Source organism: Thamnophis elegans, chromosome 2 (genome assembly GCF_009769535.1).
Source record: "Thamnophis elegans isolate rThaEle1 chromosome 2, rThaEle1.pri, whole genome shotgun sequence".
Classification (NCBI taxonomy): Eukaryota; Metazoa; Chordata; class Lepidosauria; order Squamata; family Colubridae; genus Thamnophis; species Thamnophis elegans.
In genome coordinates, this window is record NC_045542.1 from 53,677,121 (window position 1) to 53,699,026 (window position 21,906).

Consider the following 21,906-nt stretch of genomic DNA (forward strand, 5'->3'; position numbering starts at 1 on the left):
TAGGAGCGAGTCCGGCGGCCACGCAACGCGCGGCCTTCGCCGGGACTGACAGCCGCGGCAAAAGCAGCCCCCGCTGGCCGGCCCTCGCTTTTGTCTGCTGGGTAGTGAAGGCGGCGGCGGCGGCGGAGAAGGAAGCAGCCCAGCGTCGCTGCTCACCACGCGCTCCCTCGCTCGCGGCCGGGCTTTGGTCCCGCCTTTCCCGCTCTGTGCATGGGAGAATGTGTGTGTGTGTGTGTGTGTGTGAGAGAGAGAGAGAGAGAGGTAATTCATAAAATCCCTGGGAGGTGACTGGCAGGAGGCGGTCTCTCAGGTAGCCAGGTCCTATTTTTTTGAGCTAAATGTATTTTTCCAGTTTGAATTGGGCATAATCTTTTTTTATTGATCCACTGTCAGGAAGAGGGATTATAATTTAAAACAGATGATTTCAGTGGCATCTTTTTTTATTAATTTAAATTTCTTTCCGTTCTTCATACCCATCTTCTTGTATCAAATAATAGCTGTGGATTCATTGGTATTAAGTGTATATGTTTGAAGCAGTGCAGGAAATCTTGAAAACTTATGAATTTCTCTCCCCTCTGTGGCATTAGGCCTTAGTATCTGATTTGCTATATAACACCTTGTGTTATATATAGTCAATATAGGCACAGAGTTAAATTTTTTAAACATTTTCTAATGGTGGTGTGCCTCGTGATTTTTTTCATGAAAAAAGTGTGCCTTTGCACAAAAAAGGTTGAAAAACACTGGATTAGAACATTTCTGCCTGGAGTTAACTAGGCTATTTATAAAAATCCGCTTCGGGTTTAATTGATTTCAAGAGATAGAGCAAGCCCGCTTTCGTGTGAGGAAAAATATGACCATACTGCATAAGAATGTGTTGCTGGCTTACACATTGGATATTTTAGTGTTCCTTCTTAAAATCTTAAACACTCCAAAGACCACATGCATCATTTACTGACCCTGAAGACAAAACCACCTGATGCTTTAGTATATGAACTAGGTTCTTTATCTGATATTAGTATTGCCCATCTCCACAACAACCACTCGGCTATGATCAAAATGACAAATGAATTGCTTGTCCAGGTGAAACAAGATCTGGTTCTCTATTGGAAGCTACTTTATCATCCGCACTGCTATTTTTCCAAACAAGTACAGGTTCCCTGAAAATCTCACATGAACTAAATTCACATAAAGTGAGATATGAAACCAGTAGAAAAAAGGGGGCTGGAGGACATGACATCAATTTTTGTAATCCAAATACCTTGACCTGTGCCCATACATTTTTAGAGCCTATTACATTATTGAAAAATGTTTTGTTCCTTGTTTCATATTCTATGTACAACGAGAACTGGATTTCTAACGGGCATGATCATCATAGCAGAGGGCTTCAGAGGACTATGAATTTTGTTAGCATTCTACACTTTATTTCATTCAGGTTAAAAGCTCCTCTTGGGCCTGAGGATTCTTTACGTATTATGGCATGACATAGTAAGTCTAACTTTGCTTCTAAGGTTAAAGGTAAAGGTAAAAGCTCCCCTTGCACATGTGCTAGTCATTTCTGACTCTTGAGGGGTGGTGCTCATCTCCGTTTCAAAGCCAAAGAGCAAGTGCTGTCCGAAGACATCTCCATGGTCATGTGGTCAGCATGACTAAACGCTGTTACCTTCCCAGCAAAGGTGGTTCCTATTTTTCTACTTGCATTTTTTACATGCTTTTGAACTGCCAGGTTGGCAGAAGCTGGGACAAGCAACGGGAGCTCACTCCATTTTTCGGTGCTAGGGATTCGAACTGCCAAACTTTCTGATTGACAAGCTCAGCATCTTAGCCACTGAGCCACTGCGTCCCTTACGCTTCTAAAGTTAGAGAGGTCCTTTTCATTTTTGGTAAATGAGTTGGACAAGATGTTGAGGTACATTTTGACTCCATAATAACAGCAGTGGCTGTTGTAGGTATGGAAATAAGAGGCAGACAGGATACATAACTAGAACTATACAATTTATTTAAAGGTTTTGTAGATCAATATTATTGATCTAATTTTGTAGATAAATAATATCGATCTATAAATCTAGTGAATAAATAAATAAAACAAACACAATGGTGAAGAGGAAAAAGAAAGCAAATATTTGGAGAAAAATAATCAATTGCATACAGTAATTATTCGAGGGAAAGCCTGTACTATGGTCTATGGATGAAGGAAGAAGCTTAAAATGGGTAAATTATAAAAGATCCAGGATCAGGGCCAAAATTCTCAGAAACTGGAACTTGGGAGATCTAACTCACAGAGCTCTCTGAAGCTATAATGGACTTGCATAGACCCAAAGGACTTTGTGGGCAAAAGTGACCAAGTTCAATCACTACTAACTCCAACTGAAAATAACAGATAACAGAAATTCTGCAAAGTTTCTACCCGGAATGAAATGAAAGTTTCTATGATTACCAGAACCATAAACCCTTCATATCAGTATTAACAAGTAACCAGCAAGTGGTCTATGGGTTGGGTGTAAATGTAAACAGGATCAAGATGACCTTGAAAACTATAAAACCTTAGAGAATTTCCATAGAGTATAGATTTTAGGTAAGTTGTGGACAAGGTGACTGGGCTGACCTAGCTTGAAACATCATTAATGAAGAATATTTGAACTGGTTGGCTTGACAAAATGTTGTTTGGGAATAACTACCTACTGGCTGTAAAGGAGTTGTATTTATATTTATCTCCTACAGCAGCTGTGACTGCAGACCATTAATACTAAGTGGATTAGGCCTTTCGGAATCTTATTTAAAAATACAATATCAACATACACACTTTGGATTGGATTCAAACTGGGGTTACCTTGTTGCCATACAGATAGACAAATATTGTAGAGTACAACAGAGCATCTTATTCATTTGCTGAAAAAATCAACTTAGAACATGTAAAAACCATAATATACATGAAATATTACAGCTCTGTTCAAAGAATGTGTCTAGAATGACTCTGTTGGGCATAATAGATCACTCTTGTTCTTTCATTATTGAGACACAATTAGTATGGTTTAGTAATCTGGGCATCTAGCAATAACTTGTAGTTGGTACACAGCTTGTTAAATACACACACACACACACACACACACACACACAACAGTTCAAGATGGCAAGCGTTTGCCTACACAATCCCCGAGATTGAAAGTCTGCCTTATGGAGCCCATCTCAGCAGAACTACGCAATGTGATCTGAAAAAGTTATCCCCTGAGATAACTTTTTTCCTCCAGAAACTATGAACGGGATCATATTTACTCAAGTTCCACAACCATAAGCCATAGCTGCACTTCAAATAAAGCATCTAGGTTATATTTATTATAAGTAATACATAAACTGGACTCCAAAAAGCTGATTCTGCACCTTCTTAGAATAAAGTAATTAGAGTTACTGCTCAAAAACCAGAATTGGCTTTGGTAATCAGTCCTCCTATAAGTAACATAACAGCAAGAAGCTCCAGAAAGACCGTTGGCTTACCTGAACGGTCGTTCTCGGGGCACTGCGAAGAGAGCCCAAATGCTGGGTTAACACAGCCTATCTGCCCTTGGACTGAGTGATGTTTTTCTTGACCATGCCTCCCTTTGCCTGCACATGCTCAATTCGAAAACGAAGGAACCGTCCTGTAATCAATTACAGTCAATACAGCCACATCGTTCAATACTAACACCCGGGTGGGTTTGGGCTCTCTTCGCAGTGCCCCGAGAACGACCGTTCAGGTAAGCCAACGGTCTTTCTCCAGTGCACTGCTCAGAGAGCCCAAATGCTGGGACATGCCCAAGCTATTGAGTCCCAGGGTGGGGAAGCGCCGAAGCCTCTGGCATTTCAGCCACTCTTTGTAATACTCTTCTGCCAAAGGAGGCTTCGGCTGAGGCAAAGGTGTCAATCTTATAGTTTCTAATAAAGGCCGTGGGGGAAGCCCAGGTGGCCGCTCTACAAATGTCTAGGATAGAGGCCTGGGTTGCCCAGGCTGCAGACGTTGCAGCACTCCTGGTGGAGTGAGCGGTGATTCGTCTCGGAGCCGTCTTGCCCTGGTGCTCATATGCCAGTTTGATGCAAGCACATAGCCAACGTCCCACAGTGTGAGAGGAGACCTTGCGGCCCAGGGACGCAGGGAGGAAGGAGACAAAGAAAGCCTCTGACCGGCGGTAGTCCTTTGTTCTCTTTACATACTTTGCCCGTCTCACGTCCACCTTGTGCCACTCACGCTCCTTAGGGTGAGAAGGATGGGGACAGAAGTTGGGCAAAATAAGTTCTTGAGTCCTGTGAAACAGGGAGTTAATTTTCGGAGCAAATGACGGATCAAGTCTCAATATTACTCTGTCCGGGTGAACTACGCACAAATCCTCCCTGACAGAGAGCGCAGCAAGCTCGGCTACCCTGCGAGCGGATGTAATGGCCACCAGGAAAGCGGTTTTAATGGTGAGGTAGCGCAGACTGGTCTTTTTTAAAGGCTCAAATGGGGCTTTGGTCAGGGCCTTAAGCACAAATGGAAGATCCCATGACGGATACCGGTGAACAGTTGGAGGGCTGATGTTCGCTGCTCCCTTGAGAAAGCTCTTGATCTGGGGGAGCTGACTCAGCGAGCGAGAGGAGCCCTTTGCCAGGATGGTAGACAACGCTGCAACCTGGCGTCTGAGGGTGCTGACTGCAAGGCCCTTATCCAGACCCTCTTGCAAAAAGTCTAGGGTCTGGGGGATCGAGGCTGAGGAGGCCTCTATGTTCCTAGTCTTGCACCACCGTGAGAAGGCGGCCCAGGTGGCATCGTAGATTCTAGTCGTAGAGGGCTTCCTGGACGCTTGGATTGTTCGAATGACCTGGTCAGAGAATTTTTGCTTTCTCAGGAGCTCCCCTTCAAGTGCCAAACGGCTAGCTGCAGCCACTGGGGCTCCGGATGGATGATGGCCCCCTGGCTGAGGGCAATCTTGTCCCGGGGGATTCTCCAAGGTCTTTGAACTGAGAGGCTGACCAGGTCTGCGTACCAGGGCCTTCTGGGCCAGAAGGGAGCCACCAGAATGAGGTCTGCCTTTTCGGTCAGGAGCTTGTTCACCACTTGAGGGATGAGCGGAAGTGGAGGGAAGGCATACAGAAGTCCCTGAGGCCACGCTGACCTCAGAGCATTTGTTCCCTCCGCCTGGGGCGAGTGGTAGCGACTGAAGAAGCGTGGGAGCTGTGTGTTGTTGTGTGTGGCAAACAGGTCTACCTGTGGCTTGCCGAACCTCCTCACGATCTGCTGGAACAGGTCCGGGTGCAGGCGCCACTCCGAGTGGTCGATGCGTTGGCGGCTCAGCCAGTCTGCTTCCCGGTTGCTTACGCCGGAGATGTGATCTGCACTGAGAGAAGCCAGATGACGTTCCGCCCACCTGCCCAGCGCTTCTGCCTCGAGCATGAGGGCCTTTGATCGAGTGCCCCCTTGCCGGTTTATGTGCGCTTTTGTCGCCACATTGTCTGTCATCAACAGTACATGAGCCCCTCTTACTAGAGATGCGAACTTTCTCAGCGCTAGGCGAGCTGCCCTCAGTTCCAGCCAATTGATGCTGTGGGCGGCCTCCCTCTGAGTCCATCGGCCTTGGGCTAGGTGGCCCTGACAGTGGGCGCCCCACCCCAGGAGGCTGGCATCCGTGGTGACAACTAGTCTCTCCGGCTCCTTGAACAGGCAGCCCTTCCTGACTGCCTTGGACCTCCACCATGCCAGAGACCGGATCACCTTTCGTGGGAGCCGAACCCGCCTGAGTGAGTTGCTGTTCCTGGCCCTCTGCACTGGCAGCAGAAACCACTGCAGCTCCCTGGCGTGAAGGCGAGCCCAGGGAACCACCCCCAGGCACGAGATCATTATCCCTAGGAGCTGGGACAGCTGAATGATGGGTACCGACCTGGCAAGGCTGCAGTGCTTCACTCTGCGTCTCAGGTTCGACAGCCGGTCTGGCGAAAGAAATACCTGGCAGGAGGTGGAGTTGATGACCGCACCCAGGTGCTGTATACAGGTGGATGGTCGGAACTGGCTCTTCTCCATGTTGACAGAGAAGCCATGGTACTGCAGGGTCTGCACAGTTAGAGAAACATCGCGGTGTGCCTGCTTGGTGGTGAGAGAGTGAATGATTATGTCGTCTAAATAACATTCCAGACGAACCGGATGGTTGCGGAGATGAGCCGCTAGCACTGCCAGAATTTTGGTGAATGTTCTGGGCGCAGATGATAGCCCGAAGGGAAGAGCCCTGTACTGGAAATGCTTCCCTTCCGCGTAGAACCTCAGGAACCGCCTGTGGGCCACATGGATGGGGACATGCAGGTAGGCCTCTTTGAGATCTATTGATGTCAATAGGTCCCCCTCCCTCACACAGCCCAGGATGGAGTGGAGTGACTGCATCTTGAACCTCTTGTAAGCCAGATGCTGATTTAGGCTCTTGAGGTCCAAGATGGCCCTCCACCCCCCTGAACTTTTGGGCACTAGGAAGAGGATCGAATAGAAGCCCCTCCCCTGCTGATCCCTGGGGACTGGCTCTAACGCCTCTATCTCTAGGAGATGGCAGATTTCTGCCCTCATGCGTTCCCTCTTTTCTGGGTTCCTGGGGGTAGGGCAGTGGATAAACTTTCTTTGGGGAAAGGATAGGAAGTCCAGGAGAAGGCCCTTGCGAATGGTGTTGAGGACCCACTTGTCCGATGTTATCTCCTCCCACCTGTCGGCATACAGCCGTAGCCGACCCCCGATGGGGGGATCCCTGCGACCGTCACTTTCCTTTACGAAAGGGCCGAGATCCACCACTGTTGTTTCCTCCTCCTCGGAATGGTCTCCGAAAGGAAGACTGGGATTGGTTGGCACGAGCCCCGAAGGATCTGTCTTGGTGCCTATCCCCCCCTGCCTGAAAGGGCCTCTGATAGGAGGAAGGGTGAGAAGATTGCCCTGTTTCCTGGCTCCTGTAGGGTCTCTTACGAAAGGACCCCGCCCCTTTCCGGTCACCCCTTTTAAAGGTTGCCGGAAGGATCTTGCGTTTGTCCTTGGTTTCGGTGACAAACTTGTCCAGGCCCTCTCCAAACAGAAAGCCCCCTTTAAATGGGGCCGATGCCAGCTTCCATTTAGCCTTCATTTCGGCCTGCCAGTGCCTGAGCCATAGGAGGCGGCAGGAGGTGATATTGGAAGCTAGAGCTCTGGAAGAGAATTTTGCTGCTGTCAAGGTGGCATCCGCCGAATACTCGACAGCGGTAATAATCTTGGTTAGCTCATGGCGCCACCTAATTTCCTGGGCGGGGGTCTGGACCTGAGTTGGCGCAGCCAGAATAGGGTGGCCCTAATAAAAAAGGAGGCAGAGGTGGATGCCTTGATGGCCCAGGCAGACGCCATGTGTGTTTTCTGACATGCCTTTTCCGACCTCTTATCTTCTGCCTTAAGTCCCTCTAGGAGCTCAGCCGGCAGGTTGGAATTGGAAGTCAGAGACACGACTGGGGCATCTACTTCTGGGAATTTGAGGATTTTCTCCATTTTATCTTCTACTGCATATAGAGTTCTATCCCCCCCACTGGGGTTGGTCAGGGTGCCCGGCTGTAGCCACTGGCGCTGTACCGCGTCCATAAATAGGTCTGGCACAGGAATAACCTCGGGAGTTTCTACTGTCTCTTTGAACAACCCATGCTTAAGATCCTTGGAAGTGGAAGCCTGAGAGGCCTCAGGTCTGGAAGTGGGGCCTAACTCTGTGGCCGTCATGGCTTTGTGCAAGATAGACTTGAATAATGACGGTTGAAACAGGCCAGAGAATTTTGGCTTGTCAGGGGTGGGGTTTTCGTCTTCGGAAAGGGCGAAAATCTCCCCTTCTTCCTGCTCAGAACTTGATAACCCAGAGTGAGAGGGGCTTGAAGATGGAGAGGATACAGGCTCCTTAGAGGTGGAGGCACTAGGTTTGCGTTTCTCCTTTGGGGCCTTGCCCTTGCGAGAGCCCTTGCGCTTAATGCCTTCAGCTATCCCTTGGGAGATGGCTAAGGCAATTACCTCCCTCATTTCGTCCGAAAGAGCAGGACTTTTTCCCCTTTTTTTCTTTTGCTTACTGGGCCTGCGACGGCTAGGCCTGCCTGAGCTGGATCCACCCTTCCCAAAGGGGGAATTCTGGACAGAATCTCGTTCCTCTCCGATGGAGGAGCTAGGGGAGTCGGGGTACCCCCAAGATGCTTCAGGAGATGGATCCCTGGATGCATAGTTATCCCCAGACAAGAATTCACTGTCCCCGGGGGATTGGGCCTCACGATCAGGGGAAGCTGACTCCCTGCTGCGACGGTCTGGGCTAGGTTCTGGCTGAAGGGGCCTTGAAACCACCCTGGGATCCACTGTGGCTCTTGGAGAAGACCTTTCAAGTGAGCTTTTGTGCCCTTTGCCTTTATTTACAGAGGGATCCAGCTTGCAGCGCTTGCTGGAGGGCCCCACCTGATCCCCTAAGGCCTCCCTGCATTCCTCAGCCATTTCAGGTCCCCATGAGGCCTGGAAGATAGCTGGAGTTGGGATGGGCACGCGCTGGCCTTTGCAGTCCAAAAGCGCTGGCAGAATCTCCAGGAGGGAAGGGCCGCCTTGGGGTCGGATTTCCTTCCTCCCACCGCCCTCGGTTCCCCGAGACTTAGCTTATTTTCCGGAGGGAGAGACTAGCTGGCTTCCCAGACTAGCCCCCATCCTCCCCGCGGCGTTCTGCAGTCGTTGAGGGCTCGCTGAGGCTCCGTTGGCTGGCTGGGCTCTTCTTGCTGCCTTGTTCCTCGCACGCTCTGAGCTCTGCCGCTCTGCCCAGTGAGTCGGAGCGATCCAAAATGGCGGGGGGTGCGCACGCAGCCGCTTCCCGCTCTTTCCAGCCCTGAAAGGCACGCGAAGGCTCCAGCCGTCGCTGCTGTTGCCGGGCAAAATGGAGCAGGCGAGGGAATCCTAGCAATCCGGCTCACCTGCTTTAGAGCCTTCTCAGAGCCTTGCTGGACTTTTCCTCCCCCTGGGACGCCCCTGTTCCAACAGGGAACTTGGTTTATCCCACTAATTGCTCCCTTGCTAGCCAGCCCCCGCTGTGGAAGCCTTTTCAACCCCCTGCAGTGCTTGCAATTAGCAACAGCAGGGAAAACCCGGCAGCCCTTCTCTTAAAGCGACGGAAGCCTCACTGGAGGCAAATAGACAGACCTGATGTAGAAGCGTGATTTCCTCTATCTGAGAATTTAAACATGGTCCAAATTGGGAAACTTTTTCCAGCCTTTCTGCTCTTAGACTGGAGCTCTCCCAAAACAGTCCTAACTCGGGCGGACTGAGTTTTCGAATTGAGCATGTGCAGGCAAAGGGAGGCGTGGTCAAGAAAAACATCACTCAGTCCAAGGGCAGATAGGCTGTGTTAACCCAGCATTTGGGCTCTCTGAGCAGTGCACTGGAGAATATGCATGAAGAGAATACATTTCTCTGCGAAGCAAGTCAGGCAAGCCTGTTCTACCCATTTTCAGGCTCATATGCTCAACTGATGAGCTCTGGCATATTTCATTCTAGAAATCAAGCAAGAGTTGCTAATAGATCCCCAAAGGGATTTTCATTGTCAGAGTGCTTTTTTTGGCTGATCACTTTCTGCTCAACTAATTATTCAGTTTTCTGTAGGTTTTAGATCTGAAATAATCTCTGTACCCCTTGTTCTCATCCCTGGCCTCTTACAATAAAAGTACAGTAAAATAATTGTTTTTGTTGTAGTTTTTGCATGAAACATACTACTCAGTCTGAGATCTCCTGCATTAAAGCAATCTTATGAACTTTGCTGTTGCACATAAAGATCAACAAATGAACAAAAACGGTGCTCCTTTACAAGTCAGTGTTCTCACCAGGAGAAAGTGAGTTAAACTTGGCGTGCAGTTTTGCACCTTTTTCAGGCTACTTTTCCAGTAGTACTTTTTCAAAACATCCATCTTGCTTAAGAAATCTAATACACCACTTCAGGATTCTATACCAGCTGAACTCAAGTATCTGAAATTTTCCTTTCTCAAGCATAGTGTAAAAAGTTGGTTGGGTGGTGGTGAGGGACCAGGAAAGTGAGCAGTAGACTAAAGATGCTAAACAACAATTTTTAAAAAATACAATCCCTGGAGAGGGAAGACAAGGGGCAAACATTCCCTCCACTGGAAAACAAAGCCTAGAGCAAAGGTTACTTGGTAGGACTTGGGGAACTTTTTGTATCACAACAGTGGTGTCATTTTTCAGGCATGCTGCAATGTCAGAGTTCAAAGAAAAAGATGTGAGGCTTTGGAGATATACTATAGTTCTTTTTTCCTTAAAAAAAAAAACAATTTCACCAAGCTAAAGATCCTCCAGGGGCATTGCAGGACAACCCTGACTAATCCCAGGCCAACATGATCAATAATAGGTTGGGGATAATGGGAGTGGTAGTTCAGCGCACCTAGATGGGTCAAAGGAGGCTCCCCCCCCAAAAAAAAGCGGATGGGGTTATCCGGGAAAAGGAGATGCAGCAGAGCAGGAGAGAATCAAACCCGAGAATTATTCAAGATAAAAAAGTTTTATAAACCAGCGCACATTATACAGCGCATCAGAGCGCGGTATTATCTATCTGGCGAATATAATCATTTGAAAAGTTCGCCTGAAAACATCCAAGCCAGCAGTCCAAGCGCCTTGAACACCCAGGATCGAAGGACGGAGCCCAGTTTTGGGGGAAAAAGCAAAATCGGAGTGTTTTTAAATCCAGAGTCGGCTGCACAGAAGTGCCCAAATAAGGCGAATAAAGGGGCGCCGAGGGCGGGAATGGGAAGAGAAACAAATCTTAGTCGGCAACTTGGAGCCGATTTATCCCTTTCTTTCCCCCTCCACAACTCCAGCCTTTTGGCTTTCCTTTCCCACAACTCACCACATCCAGGGGCTCGACGCGTTTTCCAGGCGCGCACACAGGCACAAAGTTGCGAGCGATCCTGTCACCGGCTGGTGGCTTTTTCCTCCCCCGCTCCTCCGGGCGAGGAGAAACGGCTGCCCCTCGCCTTCCACGTCACCCGGCGACCAGGGCTTCCTTCTCTCCCTCGCTCGATCGCTCTCGTCCCAGACCTGCCGAGCGCCGAAGACTAGTTATATCCGGGAGCGAGAGCTGAAGGCGGGCGGGGAGGAAGGAAGGAAGAGATGAGAAGAGAAGCGAGAGGGTTTGGAAGTCCGCGGGCAAAAGTCTCTCCCGCCCCCCGCGCCCGCTTTCTTATTCTCCGGCTTCCTCAGGGCAGTGTCGCCCACCCCGCGGAAGGGGACTCCGTCCGGTCAGCTTGCGAGGCTCCTGGGAACTCTGCCCGAAAGTTCGCCTCCGCCTCTGCCGCCTTTTTGTTTTCTTTTTCTTTTCCCCCCGTTCCCCTTGTTTCCCCCTCTGACTCCCTACCTCCCTCGCCTGGGATCGCTCAGCAGGAAATCCCTCCCAGCCTCCCGTTCTCCCCTCCTGATTGGAAAAGCGAAAGCGGGGACGGCCGGGCGAGCTGGGCAGGGCTTTGCGGAGATCCCGCTGCCTCTTGCACCGGGGTGGAAAGGCGGGGGGGGGGGGCGAGTAAAGGGATTCAGGGGTGAAGTGTAGAGGAGGAGGGGGGCGGTCGGGGGCGTGTCGTGTCACCAGAGAACCTTGGCCCGGTGCGAAACGTGTGCGCACAGGTAAGGGAGGCTGTGTGTCTGGAGCGGGGAAGCCGAGCTGCCGCTCCTCCTCTTCTTCCAAGAGAGACACCCCCCTTCCCCCCAGTGGCTCTTTTGTGAGGCTTCGCAAAAGAAGCGGCCGATCCGTTTTCAAAGTGTGTCTTTAATTTAAAAAAAAAGTCTGCCAGGCACTCATGGAGGCTAGAAATGTTTGTCCTCTTTGGTCCTTAAAACCCTTAACACCCCCCTCCCTCCCTATTTTGTTTTTGTTTATCTTATGATTCTTGATGCATGTATTCTATTTAATTTTTATTTATGTACCTTGAGAGCATATGCACCAAAGACAAATTCCTTGTGTCCAATCACACTTGGCCAATAAAGAATTCTATTCTATTCTACTCTATTCTATTATTCTATTCTATGTTATGCTATGCTATTCTATTCATATTGGGTTTAAACTTCTGTGTAGTGCTGCTTGCTTATTTTCACAGGTGTACACTTCTTTGTGCTAGAAAAATGAAGAATCTGCAGGGTGTTGTTTTTTTTTTGTCTTCTCTTTTTCCTCTGGGCACTTGTATCTCCAGTTCTTAAGCATCGTGGACTTTGTACAGGTGTTCAGATGTTTTGGGACGTGCCTCTTTTGTTGGCGGTGGAGATTCACTCTCCACCATATTTCTAGCTAAGCTTCACGAAGTATCTGCCTCCCATTTCATTGTGATTTATGCCAGTGCCTTCTGGCTTTGTTTGCATAATATCTCCCCCTGCCCCCTGTGATTAATGAACAATAATTTACTCCACTCATTCATTTGATTCATACAACACACTACACACCATGAGCTGTTCATACAGGCTGGGTTCAGACACTAGTTTGTGATTGGTTGGTTTGGATCCTATTGTCTATATATTTCAGTTTGGGTTAAGGTGGTATGGGAAAGACAACCTTAATCAATTATCTTTCCACCTACTCTGCTTCCAGTCTCTTTTTCAACAGCTGTTCTCGCAGAGAAATTTACAGGTCTACATTTAGATCTTAGTTTTTCAGTACCTGCAAGGCAAAACTGATACAAGCAACAGGATGAGGGGGAGAGTAGTTATTAAAGTCTTAGTGAACATACCATATGCAGATAGACTTCCTTTGGTTATGCAGCGTATGAAACATCTTTAATAAAAGAGAGATTTTTACTGTACATAGAAAGTTATTTTATACTTTTTCAGCTCCTCCTTTTCATTGTATAAATCTACAATTTATAGCATTGTATTACATTTTTAGATTTTAAATTAAATTAAAATTGGAATTTCTATCATTCTGGAATTCTTTTCAGAAGAAGAGCATGATGATCTAAAACAGGGGTGTCAAACCCACGTCATCAGGGCATTCACATGACGTATTGTGACTTTTTCCTCCCTTCGCTAAACTGGGTGAGGGCAGAACCAGCCCATGACACATCCGGCCCGCAGTCCGCAAGTTTGACACCCCTGATGTAAAATAGATAAAATCTCTATGAGGTTGTCTAATCAGTAATTTTAAAGAAGAAAAACTCTCGTCATCTTAAGGAAAATCCTATTTCTGATCTTATCCTCATACTTGTAGGGTCAGCTTTAAGTGTTAACTTTATATCCTATATTTTTTCCAGCACTTTGGGGCAATTTAAATTGGAATCTTCTTTGATGTTACTCACATAACAATGATAAAATAGATTGGTCTGATATAGAACTACTGCCCCAAACTCACCCAATTTTTCCATAGCTGTAGGTGGACAACCCTAGGTCTTCCCAGCCCTAGTTCACCCACTTAATCACTATTGCACAGTTTGACTATAGATGGACATGTTAAGGATCTATCTTGGCCCAAGCAAAATAATGACTTATCATCTAGGCTAGATATTCAATCATGTGTTATACTAACTTGGAAAGGAAAAAGATAATTAAAGAAATGTCAATTGATGACTTTAAGCAAGGTAGCTGTCAACGTTCCAAATATCATCCAAAATTAAATCAGAGTCTAAGGCAGAACTTTCCTCAAACTTCCAATTTATTAAGAGAGACATGTTGGCACATCTGTGGAAAACCTGAATCTGAAAGCTTCCTGGGTTTTCCACCCAGTTGAAAGTTCATGATCTTGCCCCCGCACCCACAAGTCCATCACATGGTCCAATCTTCCACTGCCACGCTGGCAGTTCCGCCCATCCAGTTCCGGTCAGGCTCAGAGGTGTAGAGACAAAGGATGACCTTGGGCTTCTAGAAAGGATTTTTTTTTATTTTGACAACAACACATTCTACTCCTTACTATTCCCCCTTCCAATTCCCTATTAATGAAACAGACTAGTAGAAAAGAATATTAGTGTGGCAGGCCAAAGATCCTAAAAGGAACCAGCTGCAGGCCTGACAGGAGCATCTCTGCTCTCTTCAGAAAGGCACTTAGGATGTTACAAGCCAGGTTTTGCCAATCCTTGTTATCACAATTAGAAGTCATTCCAGTCAAATGCTATAAAGAAGTAAATTGATATTCTCATACATGACAGATGGCATTCAGAATCCCCCAGTCACTTGGTTAAGCTGGATGGCTATTGAAATTGAATGAGTGAATGAATGAATGAATGAGTAAATGAATTAATGAATAAATAAATAAATAAAATTAGACTAGCACAAATATGAGAGATTTTACTGCCCTCTGCAAATTGAAAGTGCTAAATCTTTAAAAGTTCTATATTAAAATCCAGGGGTTTTGGGGGGGGGGGAGGAAGCCTCCTCACAACTTGAAAACCCGAACAAATATAATTTTAAGGGGAAGGATACTGCAAAATCCCCATTCCCTCCTGATGAGCTGGGACTCGGGAGGCAGAAAATAGATGTGGGTGGGGCCAGTCAGAGGTGGTATTTACCGGTTCTCCAAACTACTCAAAATTTCTGCTACCGGTTCTCCAAAACTGGTTGGAACCTGCTGAATGCCACCTCTGATATGGACAGGACACTTACTTCTGGGTTTAGTTCCCAGATGTCTTGTAATCCAACTGAATCCTCTAAAGGCTTTGGGGATGGGCTGTCCTTTCTTCTTCAAATATGAGATATAGCTATTAATGCAACTTTAACTGGATGGTGATCCTGCTACTATAATGTGGTAATCAGAGATGTCTCACCCACAGAATATTTTCCTGAACAGAACAAAATATCAAATTCAGTGGTGGGTTCCTACTGGTTCGGCCGAACCAGTAATAGTTTGGCGGCCTGGGTCGCTGGAACCGGCAGCAAGCCAGGCCTGCCACACCCCCGAACTGGTTTTCCCGGCAGCACCATAGGCGGCGCCATCTTGTTTTTTGTTTCTGCGTATGTGCAGAGCAATTTTATTTGTTCTGGGCATGCACATGCAATGCATATTTAGCACGTGCATGCATGAAGTGCCCATGAGCGAACCGGCAGTAGTGGCTGCCAGAACCCACCAATGGCTTGTAACCTGGGACCAATAGATCCACAATTATCATGGCTGCTACCATGAACTTCTGAGTTACTCCCATAAAATAGCTGTGAGAGTTCCAGGGTTGTGTAGAAGATGCCCAGAGAATGTGTATGTTCCAGTTTTCATTAATTTGTGGATGAGAAGTGGCTTTTCATAAATATTCATAAGGCTATAGATATTCTGTTTCTGGAACATTTTGAAAATCCCCTGCTCATTACCAAACCATTAGCAAGCATCTTTGTTTTCTCAAAGAGATCCAATATCAGCAAGTTACATCAAAGATGAGAAACCCACAGCTATTAGCAACCCCAGCCAAACAGTAATTAGCTGTGCTGGGATAACAGAAGGTCCTTAGTTGTGGCCCATTGGTTTATTTCCTTGAAGTTTATTCTTTTTTTCCCCTAAGCAGCAACAGTGGCACTGTGTATGTTCTCTACTTAGTAGGGAGCATGCTGGGTTGGCTCAATTTTATGATATGTTGTTGTTCATAGACGTTTAGGATTATGGTCTTCATGCCAGATCTTCAGGCTATGGGGTGGGGGGTTGTCAGATGTGGTCCTAGTTTATGGAGATATCAAAATGGATGCAAGAATTAAAATACAAAGAAGATGGCAATGATATCCATCTATAAAATAGTCATATGGTTTTCAAGAATATCTAAGTTATGCAGAATAAAACACTCTATCATAGGAAAATACAGATTTAGCAAACAGAAGTCATAACTGTTGCCGAGGTGGCGAGGTGGCGCAGTGGTTAAATGCAGCAGTTCAGCAGTTCGGCTGTTCAAATCTCACCGGCTCAGGGTTGACTCAGACTTCCATCCTTCCAAGGAGGGTAAAATGAGGACCCGGATTGTTGGGGGCAATATGCTGACTCTGTAAACCGCTTAGAGAGGGCTGAAAGCCCTATGAAGCGGTATATAAGTCTAACTGCTATTGCAAGTAGGGATTGTGCTAGTGTAGATTATAATAAAACTAGCAATCAGTGAGGTTTTCCTCACTTACCTCTCACTGTGGCACAAACATATCCTGGCAACTATTCTTTTTCTGCAGTGTCCTCATGATAAGGCATTATCTGGTTCTCCAACCCATGTGTGAAGCAAGCCATCCTTACTGTACTTTGCTGATACTGAAATAATGTTTTCTTCCTTATCCCAAGACAACTTTGCTGTAGAGACAATCTGCTCTGCTTCATGGACCAATTGGCTGGTAGCACAATCAAATTGGATTCTTCTCTTCTTGCAAATATTTTGTTAGCAGGCTAGATAACACAGTCAGAACACAGGTCCATGATGGCAAACCTAGGGCACACATACCACAAGTGGCACGTAGAGCCATATTTGCTGGCAGCCAGCTGATTTTTGGCCTTCCGGAGGGCTGGGAAAGGCCATTCTCACCCTCCCCAGGCTTCAGGAATGCTTCCAGAGGCTAGGGAGGGTGAAAAACAGGCCCAACGAGCCAATGGGAAGTGTCCCAAACATCTGGTTGGCTCATTGTGCCTGTTTTTTACCCTCCCGTGCCTCTGGAGGTTGCCTGGGGAGAGTGTGGTAGTGCACATGCACACAATTTTGGCACGCCATAAGAAAAAGGTTCGCCATTACTGCTATAGGTTCTCCAGTTTTGCAACAGCAAAAGGCCCTTGGGGGTGGGATCATCCCTATACCTACTGCCCAGTTTAATCTGGTATTGGTATGTTCCCCAGCTTCTCCAGTCCCTGTGAATTTCTGGTATAGCATTAAACTCATCCCCAGAAGGAATCCAGTTTAATCTGGTAGCCCTGCTCTTTTTAAAAAAACATAAAACCCACAAAATCAGAGTGAAGGTTTGTTGTTGTTGTTGTTGATGATGATGATGATCTAGCCATCTGTCAAAACTTGCTTTCTTCTCCAGTCCTCATTCCATATTTAAAATGCTTTCGTCTCCAGCCCTCATTCCATATTTAAAAGAATGATTGGTGAATGCATTTCAACCTGCTGGTGACATGGAAGAGAGTGAAATAAAGCTAGGAAAACGCATCATTTACCGTCTTCCACATGCCCTGGCTACGACATTAATAAGCACCATTTCCAACATTGTGCCTGTGGCATGGGAGGGATAACTCAAGATAACAGCTAATTTTATGTCAATATCATTTGCAGCTAACTCAAGAATTGGAAGATAACAGTGGCTTGGCCATAAGGAAGAGTCCAGTATGTTATGGAAATATCGAACCACAAGATAAGTAAGAAAATAAGATGCATAGCAGTAATCCACCCTTCCTGTTAGTGAAGAGTGTTAGATGTTAAAATTATATCCTGATTTTATTTATTAACAACATTTGGAGGTGGTGGTGAAATGTTTTGACAGCTGCCAGATCATCCAAGAATGTCTGTAATTGCAAAACAGCAGCATCTGGATAGGTCTGTAGCCTCTTTTGCTATATAGCCATCAATGATTAATTACCATTTATTTAATTCCACCGTGGAAACTGTATCACGTAAAGGGCGAATAGTGATCCCAACAAGATTTAGATCACTGAATCTGGCCTATATTGCAAGGGCATTGTAAAAAAAAGCAAACTATTATCTTTACATATGTTTGCCCTTCTGTGCATTTCGGGGTGGGGGTGGGGCTGCTGCTTTGCTTTCCAATATATCAGTTTAGCATTATTTTAAATCAGATTCTTGTTTTTAATGATAATCTGATACATTGCAAAGGATACTGAGGCATCTTGATCTAATAGGGGGCAGCCATCATAATCAAGTTTATCTGAAGTAACCTCTCTTTTAGGTTATTTGTGTGGTGTGAATTCAGGCAGCGGGGTTCAGTTGTATAATATAGTTAACCATGGCTTACCTCTTTTGAACTGATTTTATATGTTGTTTAGAATACAACTTTGTTGTAACAACACATTGTAAACTCAAGGATGAAAATAAATAATATAATAAATGTATAGATTGCTATGTTGCATTGCACTCCCATACTATACATCTGTATCAAGATGCATTGAATTCAGTGGGTCTTGCTCCTAGGGCTGTGTTTGAGGAATTTATTAGGACCTGTTGAATACATATCCAGCACAAGACTCTTTCAATCATGTATAAATAAATATTTTTGCTTCACTTGATTGTTTGTTCTCATAACAGGGGTACTTGGCAAAGGCATTGCAGCCAAGATATAGAAACATTGAGGGTGAAGAGAGAACTTGCCAGATGTTCTCTGCCCTTCTGGAGTATACAGTATAATGAAAGGAACCTTCCCTTGTCAACTGGGTAGAGTCAGGCACAAATAACCAGGAGAATTCATTGAGTTGAAAGCATAGCAGAGTTTATTATCGCTACCTACACACAAGAATCTAATCAACTAATGGTGAGAGCTAATTTGGTGCTTGATAAGGGTCAATAGAATTCATGAGGGCTGGATTTGGATCTTTTGTGGCAATGCAATGACTCTAAGCTAATGACACGTTTAACCCCACCTTCCAGTTCAGCCTGCTCTTCTCCCTCAGGTAGCTTTCTAATACTAAATCAGCCTTCCCCAACCCATTCTTCAATGCCTGGGGCTCTTGGTTTTATGTTATGAGCTGCTCTTAAGAAGTTAATCACATGATCATATTGGATTCTATGGAGTTCTATCTTGAGAAATGTCTACCATGCTTAAAATGAGAGTGGGAGGTACGCAGCTGTTGGGTTTAATTGAACAAACATAAATACAAATTCATGGATTGGGAAGGAGTGAACTCCTTCTTCCTTCTTCTCTTGTGCTCAATAAAGTGATAATTATGTGTGTTTGGATATAAATGTCAGCATTTTATGGCTTTTATTTGGAAGAACTCATGTCTATAAAAAGATATGCTTGGAAACATTGCAAGTTGAAGGTCTTATAATTCATTATCTGACTTTGCCATGGCACTTGTCAAGTGCACTGACATAATGATCTTCTGAATTTATGTGGGCACCCATTATCATTTTAAAAAATCTTAATTAAGCTTAGCAACTCCCCAAAGAGATATTTTCAAGAGGTGCAGAAACACTATACACACAAATCAAGGCCAACCAAGTGTTAAAATCAGGACAACGTACAGGAGGCACCTTGATTCCTGGCCCTATTTGTAAAAAAAAGTTGGTTCACATATTCCTAGTGACAGCTTTGTAGGATGAGATCAGAGGTGATATTCAGCCGGTTCGGACCAGCAATCAGTTGGCCCCACCCACCCACCCCCATCCTATCCTGTCCTTTATTTCCTTTTTCTAGCTCATCTCAATTGCACAGCACAACTGATTTCCCTCCCCCCCTCGCTGTTCTACTTGTTGACTTGGAAGGTAAGCAGCTGAGCTTCTAAATGCTCCATTTTCAGCACTGCGCTTAAGCGCTTTGCGTGCGTGCAAAGCCTGCGCTCACTGAACTGGTTGTTAAACCGGCAGCATCCCACCACTGGATGAGATGGCACAGTAACATCATGCTTTTGCTCTTTTTAAACCAGAGGTGCTCAACTTTGGCAACTTTAAGACTTGTGGACTTCAATTCAACTTCAATTACCAGAATTGTGGACTTCAGCTTTCAGAATTTGGGGAATTAAGTCTTAAAATTGCCAAGATTGGGCACCTCTGGTTTAACAAGAAAGACCAAAAGTATCATTTCAGCAAAGGTGAGAATTGGGATATTTGGGATATTCTATTTAATTCTTTTTAACTTTTGTAATATGTGTTTTTTTAATATTGTACGCCGCCCTGAGTCCTTGGGTGAAGGATGGCATATAAATTCAATAAACCAAACCAACCAACCAAGAATGTCTGAACCAGCAAATCCAGATGGTAATATTGAGGTTGTTGATTTTTCCCTCCTTTCCTCTTGTGATAATTTGTAAAGCTCTTTCCTAAGGCTCCTCCTTTCACTGTGTTCTAGAGATGGGAAATAAGATGGATGAGCCCTTTGAAACAGTACTAATGAAAAAGCCATTCAGTTCCTTATCTTTGCAATCAGGATATAGGTGACCTCAGTGTGGCAAGAAGAAAGATAGCTTCCTGAAGAAAATGTAACATGAGGTTCTGGCCACCCTATTTATCAAGACTTCCATTGATGGCTGATGGTGTTCTGCAGCTACTCTCAATACAATTGGATCAATGTCTTAAATTTATATTTATCAACAAAGAAATAAAGGGAGACTAGCATAGATGCATTTCAAACTATTTAGCTCTCGTCAGCTAGCCATACTCTTCTGGAATTCAAACCCGAGCTACTTACATATTAGGTAGATGTATTAATCTCTAAGCCACAGGCTCTCCTCTCTTTGTGAGCTATACCAGGGGAGAGATTAGTGTTTTTTATCAGGGCAACCTGGTCTACCCAAATATGGGACAGAGCATACTGCTTCCACTTGCATCTTTCAGGGATTGCCCCATAAAAAATACTTATTGGATCAATGCATGTTCATCACCTTTTAAAGTGAGGCTAATTAATGTAATGTAGTGTAGTGTAAATAGGATGGAATAGTTTGGATCCTCTTCACGAAAATAATGCTTTTGGAAGGTTTGGTATATTATAATGTATGCTAGTATTACATGCTTTTCTTTTTCAGAAAGGGGGCATAGCTTGTGCAGAGAAGCAGTCCATGAGGTGGAAAAATGAAATATTGTTTACAAATGTTGATTATGTATGGACATTAACAATGAAATATTGTATTGTATTCAGTCATCCTTTACTGAAGCTGTTATTTATAAATCTATATTTGTATCAACTTGGGAGAAAAGTCTTCATATATAATTGTATTGTGGATGTTTTGTTCTCTCTCTGTCTCTTTAAACTTTTTCATTTCCTCCATTTTATGCTTTCTTTTTCTCTTCTGTTTAAATAAACAATTTAATGACTAACTAACTAACTAAATAAACGAACAAACTCTCCTTCCACTAATCTTCATGAATCATTGTTGCCATCTAGTGGTAAATGCCAACCTTACAATTGAACTAAAGCAATTCAATAAAAGTTCACACACTGTTAAGTGTTTATTTAACTATGGTTTACAAACCTTTTGCAAGCCACAGAGTTTTCGTTTGCTGCTCAGTACAATGTGTGAAATACAGATTTGAATGCTTTTTAATTCAGGTAAGCTTTTTCCAAGAATAATATTTACTGCTTTATCAATGTGAGGCATTTCCAAATCCATAGTTTATTAGAATACCAAAATGAAGTGATTGCATTAAAATGTAATACTCTTCTCCGGAATGTCCCTAAATAAATAAATGAAAGCCATGGGTTTTTTTGGTGCGTGTCTGTGTAGGGGGAGGCGGGGGACATGACTAAGGTGACCAGATTTTCAGATTGGTAAAGAGGGACACCTTTGACCGGGGGAGGGGGGGGGGCTTGATTAAAAATTTTATACGGAAAAATTATACAGAAAAATTATGGACTGTGCCGAAATGGATAAATTAATGAAAGAAATACAGCTGGGTGAGCTCTCCGGTGCCCGGTGCTTTCCTGCCTCCTTCCATCACGAACCGGATCACAGACAGAGGTCACATTGAGGAAATGGGGATTTTATAGCATCCTTCCCCTAGAGTGGGGAGGGAATGGGGATTTTATAGTATCCTTCCCCTGGAGTGGGGAGGAAATGGGGATTTTATAGTATCCTTCCCCTGGAGGGGGGAGGAAATGGGGATTTTGCAGTATCCTACCCTGGAGGGGGGAGGAAATGGGGATTTTGCAGTATCCTACCCCTGGAGTGGGGAGGGAATGGGGATTTTATAGTATCCTTCCCCTGGAGGGGGGAGGAAATGGGGATTTTGCAGTATCCTACCCCTGGAGTGGGGAGGGAATGGGGATTTTATAGTATCCTTCCCCTGATCACTACGATTTCGCCACCGCCAGTTGCA

The 21,906-nt window shown here is 45.3% G+C and overlaps 1 protein-coding gene across 5 annotated transcripts in view; it reads right to left on the reverse strand.

Annotated features, from left to right (window-relative positions):
- The window catches only part of CASKIN2 (CASK interacting protein 2), a 189,698-nt gene extending 178,195 nt beyond the window's left edge, over nucleotides 1-11,503 (reverse strand). For 4 of the 5 annotated variants that reach the window (XM_032209429.1, XM_032209428.1, XM_032209427.1 and 1 more), the window contains exon 1: nucleotides 10,857-11,352. The gene's annotated coding sequence lies outside the window, so the exon portion shown is untranslated. The other variant, XM_032209426.1, reaches the window with a different exon arrangement.
- Between the last annotated feature and the right edge of the window lie 10,403 nt (nucleotides 11,504-21,906).